Source organism: Podarcis muralis, chromosome 14, assembly GCF_964188315.1.
Source record: "Podarcis muralis chromosome 14, rPodMur119.hap1.1, whole genome shotgun sequence".
Lineage (NCBI taxonomy): Eukaryota > Metazoa > Chordata > Lepidosauria > Squamata > Lacertidae > Podarcis > Podarcis muralis.
In genome coordinates this window covers 26,277,658-26,294,190 of record NC_135668.1, presented here as the reverse complement: position 1 = coordinate 26,294,190, position 16,533 = coordinate 26,277,658, and the positions used below count along the sequence as shown (strand labels likewise).

The 16,533-nt window shown below is 45.8% G+C and overlaps 1 pseudogene across 2 annotated transcripts; it reads right to left on the bottom strand.

The window, feature by feature from the left end:
• Positions 1-8,338: 8,338 nt before the first annotated feature.
• Positions 8,339-13,567, bottom strand: LOC114584582 (F-actin-capping protein subunit alpha-1 pseudogene; annotated as a pseudogene). 2 transcript variants are annotated; one of them, XR_013390646.1, is made up of 2 exons: positions 13,532-13,567; positions 8,339-9,270 (listed from the first exon to the last, which is right to left on the bottom strand). The product of XR_013390646.1 is annotated as an F-actin-capping protein subunit alpha-1 pseudogene, transcript variant X2 (transcript). The 2 variants fall into 2 exon arrangements; XR_013390645.1 differs by having other exon boundaries at positions 13,502-13,561.
• Positions 13,568-16,533: the final 2,966 nt, after the last annotated feature.

Genomic DNA, 16,533 nt, shown 5'->3' with positions numbered 1-16,533 from the left:
TTTGTCGAAAACTAGCACATCAGGGGGAAGGGTAGGGTGGAACCACCACCCTGTTGAAAGGCCAACAGCAGGGATCATTCTCTTTGCAATTTAAGGGTTAATTCTGTTACCAGTACATCAGCTAAACAAGAGGGGGGTGTTGCTTAGCAACCAAGCAGAGTGACATGATCTTCACTGAGGTAGTACGTGTTCTGATTGGCTGTGTGGTTCTGAGGGAGTCTTCCCTCTGCTTAGTAAAAAGGGCTCCCTATGTACAAGGGTCCCAACGTGGGGCACATGCCCCACAGGGGGGCAATTTGATTTTTAAGGGGGACAATTTGGGAATGAGTTAGACCAAGTTAATGGCCTTTTAGGCTTCCTCCATGTGAATAGGAGTTCACTTTTTGAATAATAAGAATTATATGTCACGGCGGGGGGGATCAGGATTTTAGAGATGCTTAGTTGGGGCATGGCCAAAAAAAAGGCTGGGAACCACTGGTCTAAACTAAGAATGACAAAACCTCTCCGTTCCTTTCTCTACAAATTACACACTGTTTTTCTGTCCAGTTTCCTCAGTAAAGTGATAACCAGACTTTCCTCTCTGGAGTCTGTCAGCATTATTTAAGTGAATTGCTAACACTTCCCTACAGCATTTTATTTTTAGTAGATGGGATTTTTGCTTGTATGGAACAGCATTCCTTCATGGGAGCCCTCAGCCACACTTGGTGCTCACGTACCAACAAATTTATATTGAACAATTATAGTCAATTGGGATGCCTTGCACAACAAGCCCACCAGTGTGGTGTAGTGGTTAAGAGCGGTAGTCTCGTAATCTGGGGAACCGGGTTCGCGTCTCCGCTCCTCCACATTCAGCTGCTGGGTGACCTTGGGCCAGTCACACTTCTTTGAAGTCTCTCAGCCCCACTCACTTCACAGAGTGTTTGTTGTGGGGGAGGAAGGGAAAGGAGAATGTTAGCCGCTTTGAGACTCCTTAAAGGGAGTGAAAGGCGGGATATCAAATCCAAACAACTCTTCTTCTTCTTCTTCTTCTTTTTTCTTCTTCTTCTTCTTCTTCTCTGGCAGATAGAGGATGACCCAGAGGAAGACACACCAGCAACTACTGGGGGCCCTTGGGACTCTGGCCAGGAGACCTCAGCACCCAAGTGGAACATGGAAGGGCATCAGAGGAGCTGGTGGATGAGAAGCCAGTGGGAGAGCAGGAAGAAGAGAAGAGGAGATCCCACAGCCCTCCAACATGGAGAGGGCTAGGATGCTGGAGTAGCTGATGGACTATACTGAAATGGAAAAATGACTGGGAGAATCAGAAATCAAGAAGATAAGAACTTTAATAGGGAATGGGGAGAATTTCTAAGTTCCCTTGGAGAACACTGTAAAGAACTAAAAACATTGGCAGGATTGTTCTAACACTTGTAACAAGAACTATGGTAAGAGTTTTAAGAAAAAATGGAAGATATTATAAGACACCGTTGAAAAAGACTAATAATGGAAACCATGGAGGGGTGGAGGGAAGTCTTAGGATTTTTATAAATGATTTTTATTGGTTTTACATATAATCACATTACGTAACATCGTATCCTCTTTTTTTATCTCTTTGGCTCGACTGAGCCCAAGGACTTCCCTCCCTCTCGTCTGATGGTTTACAAAATTAAACTGAACATCTTTACATTTCGCTTCGTTTCCTATCCTTGTTATATCATTACCTAAAATATTATATTACTCAACCTGAATAGGTAGCAATTTCAGCTTACAGATCTTCAGATAACCCTGCGAATGGTGTTAATTGCTTACAGTGGTCTTTCAAATATAATATAAATTTGTTCCAGTCCTTATGGAATGCTTGGTCTCGCTGGTTCCGGATTCTTCCCCTCAGTTTTGCCAGTTCTGCGAAGTCCGTCATTTTCATCTGCCACTCTTCTTTTGTTGGTAACTCCTGTTGTTTTCATCTTTAGGCTAACAAAATTCTTGCTGCAGTTGTTGCATATAAGAATATTTTTTTATCTTGTCTCAGTATCTCTCTACCCACTATACCTAATAAAAATGCTTCTGGTTTTTTAACAGAGAAGTCTTAGGATTCAGGGAATCCTAGTTTGTTTAAGAGTATGACTGATATTTGAATTTAAAATATAATTGTAAAATTGAATAATTATTATTTTTTTAAAGGATGCTGGAGAAGCCTCCAAGGGCCAGAAGGCAGAGGGCAGAACAGCTGAGGTAACCAGTATGAAAGAGTGCAAGACTGAGAGCTCATGACTCGCCACCTAAAGCCAGTTAAGGGCCAGGTCAGCACTGAAACCAATGGAGCCAAGACTCAGGTGGAGAGTCTGTGCCCAGCAACTGAGGTCTATATAAGAGGAGAGGTAGCAGGCACTCAGGGTTGCCACAACTTTCCAGGGTGGTTGCTCACTTGATACGAGAGTTGCATGGGAAGTGACACTGGAGAATGGCAGAGACAATAACAACTGAGGGAAGTGAGAAGAGCATCACCTGAGCAGTGGAGGAGCATGTTTTAACTGATTGTAAAAGTGCCCTTTCTTTGGAAATGATCAAAGACTTTCCGGGTGATGTTGAGGTGCTCCTGTGAGAGGAAGCACACAGCTTGATAGCAGCTGCTAATGGATCGCTCTGGGCTAATGGTGTTCCAACCAGGAATACCATCTTAGCTTCCTATTTGAGAGTAGCTCCCTATGTGAGAGGGGAGGTGCTAAAAGCCCTTCTGAAATATACTCGGAGTTGCATAGTGATTTCATGCTCTTTATTGCATCTCATAACACTGAATTGAGTCCCCCCCCCCAAAAAAAAAAAACACCCCAACCTTCAGGCTTTATATACATTATTTATACAATGGGTCCCGTGTGATTGGCTGACTCTGCTTCCTTCCTGGAGCCTGATTGGGCTGCTCCTGCAAGCCAATCAGTTGTTGCATTCTAGGATCCTCCTGACCTAATAGGTTGATTAACTTCCTCCTGGGGCCTGATTGGGCTGTTCCTGCAGGCCAATCCGGTTGTTGCATTCTAGGATCCTACCTGCCTTTTGGTCTAGGATCCTAGCTCAGTACATAACACCTTCCCTGTGAACTAAAATCATCACACACACACACATTAAATGCTCATTAAATTTTCTGGTATGTGGTTGAAGCCCACATGAAAATAGTAACTGCCTAGATGCACCCTGACTCTCTAAGATGCTACAGAAGTCTTTTTAAATATAATAATATTTTGCTCCTTTTTCCATGCGGAAAGTTACATTTGTTACTCAACAATTATATTCCAATTGAACAAAACTAGTCACTTCCCGCTCACCCAGCATCAATGTTTGTAACCCAAATGACGTGCAGCTGTGTTTTAAGGTTCTGTCTTATCTAATTTCATCCTCTCTAATGTGTTTCTTAATATGTTCTGCTATTTTCTTACACTTCAAACTCCCCTGTGGTCTTCGCATATGGAAAAAAAAAATTATATAGACTAGAGAGGGTCTCCAGTCTTCTTTAAGATGCTACAGGTTGTTTTTGCTTCAACCCACAGTGTGAAGCCGCTTGCCAGTGTCTGCTGTGTGTGTGTGAACTGGCACTTTATTGCATTCACCTTGAATCTTCACAACAAGAACATGATAGATTACGTTTTGAGAAACATCAGTGGGGAAAAGTGCTGCCGGAACACACACAAAAAGGCTTTTTGCGGTTATCAAAGGCTCTGTGCAATTAATGACTTCATTAGCGGGCCTTCAAAGCCGAGCGTTCTCAGGGAATCTTGTGTGACTGCAGGAGGGGACATCAACGCAACACCCACAAAACACAAGCCTGGCATGCAAGCACATATTATTTAAATCTCTGTAATTTACTAAGCCGCAAGGGGGTGGTCCAAGCTGATAACCTCCTCTTATTCTTTGAAGTTTTTTCTTTCCATAAAGGTGCAAGGCTGAAAAGCGTTGGATGTGGTGGGTGGGTTTAGAACCACCAAAGCTGGGGGAAATGGGAATCCAATAAAGAAGGCTTGCTTAGGACAACCCTATGAGGTAGATGAGACTAATAGCGAGTGACTGGCCTAAGGTCATCCAGTGATCTTCGTGGCTGAGCACTCCCTATTGACTTTAAAAATAATGTCAACTTTGATGACACGACAAAATCATTGGTGAACAGTTTAAAATAATACAGCACAGACTGAAGCTTAGGAAGAAAAGTCTCAGTTGCGGCAATTGTTGCGTACTAGAAGAAAATGGCACGGGTTGGTTAAATGGAGGTTTTAGCGGTTGTCATGACTCAGCCCCACAATCAATTCTGTTTGATGCCAGATGGTGGTGAGCTTAAGAGCATAACTTATAGAATCATAGAATTGTGGAGTTGGAAGTGACTCCAATGTTCATCTAGTCTAGCACCCTGCTATGCAAGAATTGCCACTAAAGCATGGGCAGGCAAACTAAGGCCCAGGGGCCGGAATCGGCCCAGTCGGCTTCTAAATCTGGCCCACGGATGGTCCAGGAATCACCGTGTTTTTACATGAGTAGAATGTGTGCTTTTATTTAAAATGCATCTCTGGGTTATTTGTGGGGCATAGGAATTCATTCATTTCCCCCCCACACACAAAAAAATATAGTCCGCCGCCCCCACAAGGTCTGAGGGACAGTGGACCGGCCCCCTGCTGAAAAAGTTTGCTGACTCCTGAACTAAAGCATCCATGACAGACGGCTACTCAACCTCTGTATAAAAACCTCCAAGGAAGAAGAGTCAACCACCTTCTGAGGGAGTCTGCTCCAATATCAAAAATATCTTGCCCACAGAAAGTACTTCCTGGTACAACTCTGTAGCTAAGAATTAGAGCATGGGCTTTTCTTTTCCCTCCTCCCACCCTGGCATTGTATTTGTGTGTGATGTATAAAGGTAAAGGTAAAGGTACCCCTGCCCGTACGGGCCAGTCGTGACCGACTCTAGGGTTTGCGCGCTCGTCTCGCTCTAGAGGCCGGGAGCCGGCGCTGTCCGAAGACACTTTCCGAGTCACATGGCCAGCGTGACTAAGCTGCACTGGCGAGCCAGCACCAGCGCCACACACGGAAATGCCGTTTACCTTCCCGCTAAGTAAGCGGTCCCTATTTATCTACTTGCACTTAGGGGTGCTTTCGAACTGCTAGGTGGGCAGGAGCTGGGACCGAACGGCGGGAGCTCACCCCGCCGCGGGGATTCGAACTGCCGACCTTACGATCAGCAAGTCCTAGGCACTGAGGTTTTACTCACAACGCCACCCGCGTCCCTAGCGCCACCCGCTAGCGCCACCTGGCATTGTGTTTGTGTGTGATGTATATTAGATTGTAAATCTGAAGGCAGGGGCTGTCTTATCATGGCTATTTGTAAGCCATTCTGGAAGCCTTTGGGAAGGGATAAAAATGTTCTGTTTAGTTTTAATTAAAAGAAAGAAAGAAAGAAAAATCCGCAAGCATCATCAATTGCCATCACATTACAAAGCTCCATGACAACTTGCCAAAGGAAGGTCGTCAATAGTGGGACATTTCCAAGCTGAGCAGAGAAAAGCTTGCGACATCTTTTTGAATTTTATTCAAAATTCCCCACCATTCTGGGCTGTCGTATGAATCGAAGCCAAGCCTCGTTGCCTATTGCTAAGCATGCCCTTATCATTTCTAGCAACTTGTGGCGTCTTGCCAAGCCAAGTTAGAACTTGGTTGGGAGCTGGGTTAGGAAGGTTTGGACAGCTGGTGTCTCATTGTTTTTGGAAACGCGAATTCATTCCCTCTCTCCACTCAGGCTCAAGGGAGACCAAGTCAAGCGCAGTGTATAAGCTGGGCAGGTTTGCGCTTCTGGCTACCATGAGCTTCCCATGGTTACTGATAATACAAGAGCTAAATCTTCCCCAGCTCTTTCTGTCTCTACCCTTATTGTTTGGCTCCCACGTCTGTCAATGCAGGGGCCTGCATGGCAAAGGGGAACAAATCCTTTAAGTTGCAGCACTTGGGACTTTTTCACTTAGAGCAAAAACAAGGAAGAAGAGGTGACATGATAGACCAGGCTTCCTCAACCTCAGCCCTCCAGATGTTTTTGGCCTACAACTCCCATGATCCCTAGCTAGCAGGACCAGTGGTCAGGGATGATGGGAATTGTAGGCTCAAAACATCTGGATCGCCAAGGTTGAGGAAGCCTTTGCTAGACGTTTATACAGTTATGCTTGGTATGGAGAAAGTGTAGAGAGAAAAGTATTTTCTCCCTCTCTCCTAATATTAGAACTTGTGGACTTCCAATGAAGCTGAATGTTGGAAGATTCAGGGCAGATAAGAGAAAGTCCCTCTTCACACACTGTAAACTGTGGAACTTGCTCCCGCTGTTGATGCCCACCGATGTAGATTTAAAAGTAGATCAGACATGCAGGTGGCACTGTGGGTTAAACCACAGAGCCTAGGACTTGCCGACCAGAAAGTCGGCAGTTCGAGTCCCCACGACAGGGTGAACTCCCGTTGCTCTGTCCCAGCTCCTGCCAACCTAGCAGTTTGAAAGCACGTCAAAGTGCAAGTAGATAAATAGGTACCGCTCTGGCGGGAAGGTAAACGGCGTTTCCATGCGCTGCTCTGGTTCGCCAGAAGTGGCTTAGTCATGCTGGCCACATGACCCGGAAGCTGTACGCTGGCTCCCTCAGCCAGTAAATCGAGATGAGCACCACAACCCCAGAGTCGGCCACGACTGGACCTAATGGTCAGGGGCCCCTTTACCTTTACCTAGACACTCATGGCAAGCTAGGATCCGAAGCAGCAGCCAGTCATGGCCCCATCCCTTGGTGTAGCCTCCTCCAGCCAGCACCACGTGGAGTTCTGCTTCCTTCCTCCTCCTCCCTGGACCTGAGGTTCCCCATCCCTGGTACACAGGGAACTTAGCATTGCAGAACCCATCTACTGGGTCAAGGATGAGGAGAATGAAACATTTTCAGCTTGTGTTATTAAAGCCATTTCGGCGCTACATCCTGCACTTTGCCTTTTTCCAGCAGACAGAGGGCAGGGACTAGGGAGGACTGCAGCTCTTCCTAAGCCAGACTCTCTGCTTTTTTGGAAGCAGGGTGGAAAGCGGGCTCGCCAGATGTCTCTGGGACTGACCTGCTCCAAGAGGCAGCAGCTTGATGAATATCTCCGTGGCTAATTAACGCCCGTTTTCCAAAGAGAATGGGAGGGAAAGGGGATTCATGCTCCTCAGATGGGAATCTGCATGTGTGCGTCACACTGTGAGCATCCGTAATAACATCCCAAATGACAGCAGCAGCTTTCTATGCAGACTGCCCCCTCCCCAGCTCCTACACACACACACACACACACACACACACACACACACATATGCCGCAGCTCACTCACGCTTTATGTCTGCCTCTAGGTCTATTTTGGACTGCCTTGTCTCTCTTCATTTTCTCCCATTTCCTTTTGCTTCCCTCTAATAGGACAGGCTGCTTCTGTGTATTCTCTCTGGATGATCTCCCCATTTCCCCATGGCTGCTGCACATGACATCACACACACACACCAGGCACCCACAGTGTTGGGTAGAACCCGGTGTGCCTGTTCAGGTTCGACTTTTGGGCTTTGTTTTAGGGCATGTGGTTGGCCACGGTGAGAGTACAGAACACTGTCTCTTTCTACAGTGTTCAGTATGCACACAGCAGCCTCTGCCAACATCTCCTCTGTGAAATTGGTGCCACACAATACAGATGCCATGTTTGTAAGAATTGGATCTTTCAGTGGGGCAGCACCCACACTCAGGAATTACCTGCTTTCTTACAACTGCATAGCAGGTCTTTTGTGGCACCTGTAACAGTGCCAGTTTCACAGACTGAAGTGGCCAAACAGGCCTATTTAAGGTAAGGCAATCCCACAACCTGACTTTGCTGGGGTACGGGCGGCGCTGTGGTCCAAACCACTGAGCCTCTTGGGCTTGCCGATCAGAAGGTCGGCGGTTTGAATCCCCGCAATGGGGTGAGCTCCCGTTGCTCGGTCCCAGCTCCTGCCAACCTAGCAGTTTGAAAGCACGCCCAAAAAAGTGCAAGTAGATAAATAGGTACCATTCCGGCAGGAAGGTAAATGGCATTTCCATACACTACTCTGGTTTCGGTGTTCCATTGCGCCAGAAGCAGCTTAGTCGTGCTGGCCACATGACCTGGAAAAACTGTCTGTGGACAAACACCTGCTCCCTCAACCTGCAAAGCGAGATGAGCGCCGCAACCCCAGAGTCGTCTGCGACTGGACTTAAATGTCAGGGGTCCTTTACCTAACTGAATCCCACATGAAACCAGCAACAGCCTGGAAGTGCCCTCACTTTACTTTATTTTAAAATGCTATTCCAAACATCTCACATTTCCACAGGCATTGCCTCCCTTCCCTCATCCCTACTGCTGCATTGAAGTGGGATGTTCACTGGCTAGCACGAGCCGCAACAATCTTGGTCATCACAACCTTCTCCCAGTCAAGGCTGGTGCGGGTGATGGGCAGCTGTCTCCGAAAGGACTTCAGGTATGTGCCATTCATGTGCTGATACTCTTCCATCAGCCCACCTTGGATCTCGTTTTCTGCCTTCTCCACCAGCTTCGCAAAGTCTTGTGCTGTTTGGGTCTCATCCGTGACCAGCAGGGTCTCCTCGACGTCCTTGATGACCGTCAGGTGTGTGTTGCCATCCTCAAAGTAATGGGCTTGGACCATGATGGTGCCAGACACCTCGGTAGAAGTGGAGGCCGGTGCCAATGCAAAAGTCCATTCTGACTTCCACAGGCCATTCCAGAAAGAAGAGGGCTTGTATTGGTGGCTCTCGATGCAAGCCACAAAGATCTTCCGGACAGCTGTGTCCTTGATGAAGACGCTGCAAAGCCCCTCAGGGTAGTGGTTGCTGACATAGACCTTCAAGGCCTCTTGAAGTGCTCTCCTCCACAGTTCACCTTTCTCATCCTCCTCGGGTTGATCCTGGAAATTGCTCGGCAATCTCTTCAGGTGGTCGTACTTGAAGGAGACTCTGTTCTGAGGGTCCAGGAAGCGGTTCTCCTCTAGCTCATTGTGACGAGTCAGCAACACCTCGCACTTTTTGCTTTTGACTGGAGTGAAATGATCTTTGTTGTGCACAGCGCAAAGGCTGGCCACCTCCTCACACATCATGGTGTCGTCATCCACCAGCATGCGCAGGTCACTGAAGGCCTCATTGAACTCTCCGGGGGGCGCCTGCTTCAAGAGTCGGCTCACCACCTGGGCTTTCTCTGGCTTTGCTAGGGTGTGGTCCCCAGACTCTTGTTCCTTTGACATGCTTGCCTAGTCTGCAAATGACAAATCATAGGATTTTGGATGCAGCTGACCTACAAAAAGCCCAAATGGATTGACTTATTTTGATGCACTGACTTCTGACACTTGATCTATAAGGACCCACCCTAGTTACTATAGTACTTTGCTTTATACTCAGGTAGGTAGCCGTGTTGGTCTGACACAGTAGAAATATATTAAAAAATATTTAAAAAATGTCTAGTAGCACCTTAGAGACCAACTAAGTTTGCCCTTGGTATGAGCTTTCGTGTGCATGCACACTTCTTCAGATACTGTTTTTAATTGTTGTGTTTTACATTGTTGTAACCTGCCCTGGGACCTTCCAGTGACAGGTGGATAATAATAATCTCATACTCTGGGTGGCTTCCAAAATACATAAAAACATAATTAAACATTAAAAAACGTTTTGATACAGGGCTGCCTTCAGATGTCTTCTAAAGGTTGTATAGTTAGTTAACTCCTTGGTTCAGGAGTCACCTAACTCCACACCCTCCAGCATTTCTCCGATGAAAATAGGGATGTCCTAGGGGAAAGCGGGACATTCTGGGATCAATTCAGAAACTGGGACATCTTCTGTAAATCCAGGACTGTCCCTGAAAAATGGGGACACCTGGAGGATTTTTAATCTAGATATATTTTGGAAAGTTATTTGTTCACTATGCTTTTGGACACATTTTAATACAGTATATTGCAACCGAATTCTTAATGGTGGCTCCTAAGATCAAGGATCAGGTTTCTGTCTATGTTTGGATGCAATTGGACGCCATTTTGAATCAGGTTGGTGAACTGAACCTTTCAAAATTGCACTTATTTTAAACCACTTATTTAAAAACTGTACTGATTTTGTTGGTTTCTCAGAATCCCTGAGCAACAGCTGAGTACAAGTAGAAGTAGTAAAGGTAAAGGTAAAGGTAAAGGTAAAGGTACCCCTGCCCGTACGGGCCAGTCTTGACAGACTCTAGGGTTGTGCGCCCATCTCACTCAAGAGGCCGGGGGCCAGCGCTGTCCAGAGACACTTCCGGGTCACGTGGCCAGCGTGACAAGCTGCATCTGGCGAGCCAGAGCCACACACGGAAACGCCGTTTACCTTCCCGCTAGTAAGCGGTCCCTATTTATCTACTTGCACCCGGGGGTGCTTTCGAACTGCTAGGTTGGCAGGCGCTGGGACCGAACAACGGAAGCGCACCCCGCCGCGGGGATTCGAACCGCTGACCTTTCGATCGGCAAGCCCTAGGCGCTGAGGCTTTTACCCACAGCGCCACCCGCGTCCAGTAGAAGTAGTAGTAATGATAAATTATTACCTTTTACCACCAGGAACCTTCTGGAATCAAGGGAATTGTTCAAACCCTCCCTTGTTGAGAAGACTGAGGATTTTCTCAAACTAAGTTAGAACAGGCCCACTAAACTCAACGGCATGGTTATCTTAGCTCCATGAATTTCAGTAGGCCTACTTTGAGTAAAACTTAGTTGTATACAAGTCTGTGTCTGTAATCCTATGTACACTTAATTAAGAGTGGGGACGCAGGTCCATGATTTTCAGTCACCCGTCCAACAATTACGTTTATCACTGAATTAGAATGATTGGCAACCTATAGAAAAGTTGATTGGTGTTTGTTCCAATTCAGCAGTAAGCAGCAGGTTTCCCTGGGGGAAATGACAGGATGGAAGGGGGGGGAACCCCTGCTCAGACCTGTGCTTGTAAATCATTGGCCTGTGCCCATAAATCACAGCACAAACAGAAATATGGGTGAGCTCACAGTTTAACTGCAGTTACTGGGGCTTACAGTCCTGAGGAGACCTGTATAGAACATTAAACTGAGAGAGAATCGCACGATGTCTTCTATCATTGCAGGATTGCTTGGCCACCTGGCACTGTCTTCGCATTGATTCTTCAGCGGCGGATACCATATTTGGTCCCTGAAGCTGCCTACACAACCTGGGCTGTGTGGAGTCACTGCAGACCAGCAACTAATGGCTTGTGGCCCTTGTCCACGGACAACCACTTTGAGCAGCGCTGCACTAAGTGAAGCAGAAGCCATATCTTTTTCCAAAAGTCAGCTCTGTCCAAGCTGCAGATGCAAATGCAAATGATAGCCTCAAGGACAGCATTTTGCCAAATGATCAGGTTACATCCAGACAAGCTGTTCATCATTTGTTTTACTAGGACGTTACACAACTTGCATCAAAGCGAGTGCAATCCTACGTTTTCCACTGCATTTTCCAATCACTTTCCTTAGCACAACAATCTGATTGGGAGGGGGAGATTTGCTTCAAGTGAGCTCCAAGTCAACCATAATTGTGCAAGCTGAATTTTCCAGCCTTTGACTGGATCCTACCCAAAAACGACAGCCCGAAAGCGTCCTGCAGTGACTGTTTATTGACCATTAATTCTGACTTGTTTATGGAGTACTTAGGGTGATGTTGAGTCAAGCAAATGTTCTCCCACAGTTCCCAATGCACTGATATGTCACTTTCCTTATCACAAAAGCCTGCTTTCTGGGGGAGGCAGGGTTGTTCCACAAGACCCACCCCCCAGTCAACTATAGCTGCACACCCTGAGTTTGCCAGAATGCGATTGAGTCTGGCTCCCACAGGGAGGCCTGGCAAGGGCCACTGAGGTACCTTTGGTAATCCTCACAGAACTCTAGCCCAATGGTTGCCATTAATTTGATTTGAACTGATTTTAGAATGAATTGGTTTTAGAATGCTGTATTATTTTACTGTTGTTAGCCGCTCTGAGCCTGCCTTCGGCTGGGGAGGGCGGGATATAAATAAAAATTATTATTTGGGGCAGGGGCAGATCTACATTTTAGGGGGTCCTGAAGCTTGAACTGTTATGGGGGGCCCTTCCCAACCAGAAACGAGGTCTGGGTAACCCCTGTTATCCTCTTCAATGGGGTTGTTCCATGACAGAGCACCACAATGTTTTTTAATCTACACCTCAGATTTTCATTTAAACTGCTGCACTGGATCGCCTCACATGACAAAGTCTCCAGTGCGAATAAATATTTCCTATGCCTTATAGTTTTCAAGTCATACGGGGGGTGAAAATTAGGGAAATGTTATACACACACTAATAATGTTGATTTTGGAGCCCCTCCAGGATTGGGGCCTGAAGCTTAAATTTCGTTAGTTTCATAGCCTTAGGCTCTGGTAACATGGGAACAGCTTCCCAAATATATAATGGCATTTATTTTGTGGTGTACACACACCAAAGGAGACATAGACAACCACCCCCACTTGAGCATATGAACCTTTAGATGTCCAGATGCATCAGGTATAGTTGTCTTTTCATGAATCTGTCTGTTTAGCTGGTGGCAAAGTCATGGTCCAATATTGATAGTTTTTGAATATAGTAGTAGCAGTTGTTGTTGTTGTCCCTTGCTGGCTGGGACTGGTGTCAGTCAGAAGTCCAATAACATCTGGAGGGCTGCAGATTCCCCCCGCCCTGAGCTTTCGAGCTATCTAGTTGCTCTGATGTTGATTTTACCAAAGCGTTCAGGAAAATGAACATTTAACGATCACCTTAATTAGCACCTCTGCCTAATTTGCTAAATGGGAGATGCCTAGATTGGAATTTACAAATAGAGTATAATGATATTTTGATCTGCTGCTCAGTGCATCTGAAATGTGTTTGGTTTCTAACAGTTCTTTTCTGAACCCTGTCTGAATGAACGGAAATATACTAACATGTTTCACAATTTCAGCGTATTCCCCCGCTCTTATCTTTTATCTTTATCATGAGTAGAGAGCTTTTGGCATTCAAGAGGATGTTTTGAAAGCCAGCAGGTTGGAGGGGAGGTACTCAACATCTTTCCCCAAGAGAAAGTCACTTCGACAGACAGCAAGCAGTGCAAGAGAGACCACAAACAAGCTGCCATCTCCTGACTTCAAAGCCGTCTCAGGTCAGATCGGGACTACTCTGAAGCACCAGATCAGACCCCAAATTGGAGTGCGTGCAGAGCCCTACAAACAACATCATTAACTTGCCTGTGTGAAGGGTGTCCATCCCATAATAGGTACCCATCTGCAAGCTCCTCTAAGGCTCCTGGGTGCTAGTATTATGAGAGAGGTTTTCTTAGCCACTGTCTCCACCGACTTCATGATTTTGAAAACCTCTGTCATATGGCACATGTTTCCTCTTCAGTTATCTTTGTTTCTATGAATCTTGACCCTGGACCACACAACACTCTGAAATCATCAAATAGGAAGGTAGGCTGTGCACACCTGAAAAGACACTTGGGGAATTATCCTGACCTGTTTCCGCTGCACTGTTCAAGTAGGGATTTCAAAGTGGTTGCATTCTATGTTCCCATAGCAACCAGGAGATACCTACCTGGGTTCTATATGAACAGTAGCATTACCCATCCCATGAAGGGAGGACAGTTCCCCACTAAAATAACTCAATGACGCATTCTCCAGAGCTTTTAACAGCTATGACTCTCACGTGGTGCGTCCCTCAACCTGCTCCTTTAGAACCATCTTCCTTAACCTGGTTCCCTCTAGATGTTTTGGGAAAGGGTCACACTCACACCTTCTTTGTCATTAACAATCCCCAACCCATTGGAAAGGAGAGCAAGAGAGAGATTTGCAGCTTAATTTACACTTTCCATTCTCCTTGGCCCTGAGTGAATTGAACCCTTCTCTTAACCAAAAGAATTGGAGGGGGGAGGGCGTGTTTAAATCCTAGAATACTTAACACATTTGTCATATCAAATGTCAGCAAAATGCCAACAGTGTTATAACTCTCAAGAACTGACAAAGACATTCAGCGTAATTCTGGGCATGGGAGCCTCTGTAATTTCTTTTTGGACAAAGTCATTTTGCTAATTGCAGATTTGAAAAGAAGCATAATTAGGAATGGAGAGAGAGAATGAGAAAGAGAGAGACAATTCCTTGGCCACAGAATAGATTAACACCATGGGATCCTTCATTATCTTTTATCTGTGTGAGGGAAAGGAGATAATCAGGGAGGTGGAAGGAAGACAGTGCCTTCATTTATGCTCTTTTTTAATGTGAAACAGATCGTGGTAACATTGGTTTCTCTAGTATGGATTTTGTTCTTGCTCTTTTTTGCAGTTCTCTTGAGGTCGCCAACAAATACGCAGTTAGAAATGGGGCTCCAGATAATCAAAATGCTTCTCAATTGACCTCTTCTTCACTAACTAAAGTGAAGATAGCAACGCAGGATGCTTTGTGTTGGGTGTTTAAAGATGCTCATTTCAGAGGGAGGCTGAAATTCATTCACAGAAAAAGTGTCTGAGGGCTTATCCATACTTACCTTTTACCTTGCTCTTCCCAAGCACAGTGTCATGCTTTCAAGCACATTGTCTGAGCACTCTTTCCTCCTCCCCTGGAGTTTTCCCAGCAAAAACCTGTTCTTTAAAGCTAAGGCACGACAAACAGCAATTCAGGTGTTCCATGGATTTCCATTTGCTCCAGTTCAGCTTTAAAGAGCAGGTTATCACAGGGAAAGCTCCAGAGCAAAAAGAAAGGATGTTTGGGCATGGGGTTGGGGAAGCATGTTGAGTCTTCTCTCCTTAATAACCACAATGAATTCAGCCCTGCTACTTTAAAGGACGCTGCTGTTCCCACATTCCATGATGCTCCCTGCTCTCTTTGGAAGCAGCCACGGAGCGAAAATCAACTTCATAAATCTCAGAGATTCCTCCAAGCAGCTCCTGTAAAATGAGATAGAGGAAGCAGCTGGTTTTGGAAGAAATTAGTTGCTAATATTCAGTGAGATTTGCTGCACAGTTCCAAGGATGAAACTATGACTAAATAAAGGTGTGTTGGGGGGTGGGGGAAGTTTCACACCACAGAATATTCATCCAGTTAGTACTACTTCAAGCTGATCTTCACAATACTGTCCTTTTTTGGTGCCACACACACACACACACACACACACACACACACACAGCTTTGCAGCTGGCTACACTTATTAGGGCTGCAACTCAACCCAGCTTCCAGGTGACGATACGTACACAATGCTCACCTTTGCAAGTACTTTCACATTGTAGGTGTATACTTAAAAAATAATTTGGGCATGCATCTGCAAATATATTCAGAGTAGAAAGACACAACCGCAGAAGGCAGAGGCAGCGACAGAAACGACTGCACTTCAGTTTGCACAGGTGGGATGGAGCAGAAACAGCTTTGAATTTCATCTCTGATCGCTATGGCAACCTTCCTTCCAAGGTGATATGAATCTGGTCGCAGCAGCAGCCGAGAGGAGGTAAAGGTCACTCCTGCAGGAGGAGATGGGCATTGATGAAGGCCTTTTTAACAGGTCCCCACGGGGCTGGCCTTTGAAAGCTACCTGAACACTTTGATTGTGGAAGGGAAAGGGATAGAGAGAAAAACCTATTAGAATGGTCTCAGCAAAGCAGCGATAAAGAAAGTGCATTTTCTGATGCAAAACAACCCTATCTGTTTCCTGTCTATTGATAAATTTCTGCAGCTATTTTGGGGGAGTGTTTTATAGGTCAATGGTTCCCAAATCTTTTTTCCCCCCACAGACCACTTGAAATTTTTTGAGGGTCTTAGTGGACCCCTTAATGGTTTTCCTGCCATTTGTAGCAAGTGTAAGGCAGCGTGTTAAATTTTGTACAATGTATACTTGTATTTTTACAAACACACCACGAACCACCTGAATCTATGGACCACAGTTTGGGAACTCCTGTTATCGGTTATTATATGACATTTGTTGCAATATAGTATTATTGGCAGGGGTGCCAACTTGAATAAAATATTGGGGGGGCAGGTAAGCCCCGCCCTGCATAATCAATCACATGACACGGTTCACAGACACCATTTGAATGGCAATGTCCATCAACTTGGGGGGATACTCAAATATTTTATTGGGGGGGCAAAGTAACCTCAACACCTTGGAGTTGGCTCCTATGCTCACAAAGTTGTTGCGGGGATACAATGGAAGGAGTGAACCACATGCATAGCCTTGAGCTCCTTGCAAAAAAGTGTGTGCAATTTTACTCCTAAGTAGAAGGGATCCCAGCCTTCAAGATGCAGCCCAGGGGGCAACTGTGCCATCAGAATGGGATGGGGAGTTTCTGAGAGGTCAGGCTGTTGCCTCCTTAGCCAGAAAGGACTCCTGGTGACAAAAGTTTCAGGGGCTTGAAATAAAAAAAGTAAGGTCTTATATATATAATAAATGTTCATGGATGTGCCAAGCAAACACGTACATAAATTTATGGGCCACATGTCTGAGGCAGCACAGGAGGGCAGCCCTGGAGCCATTT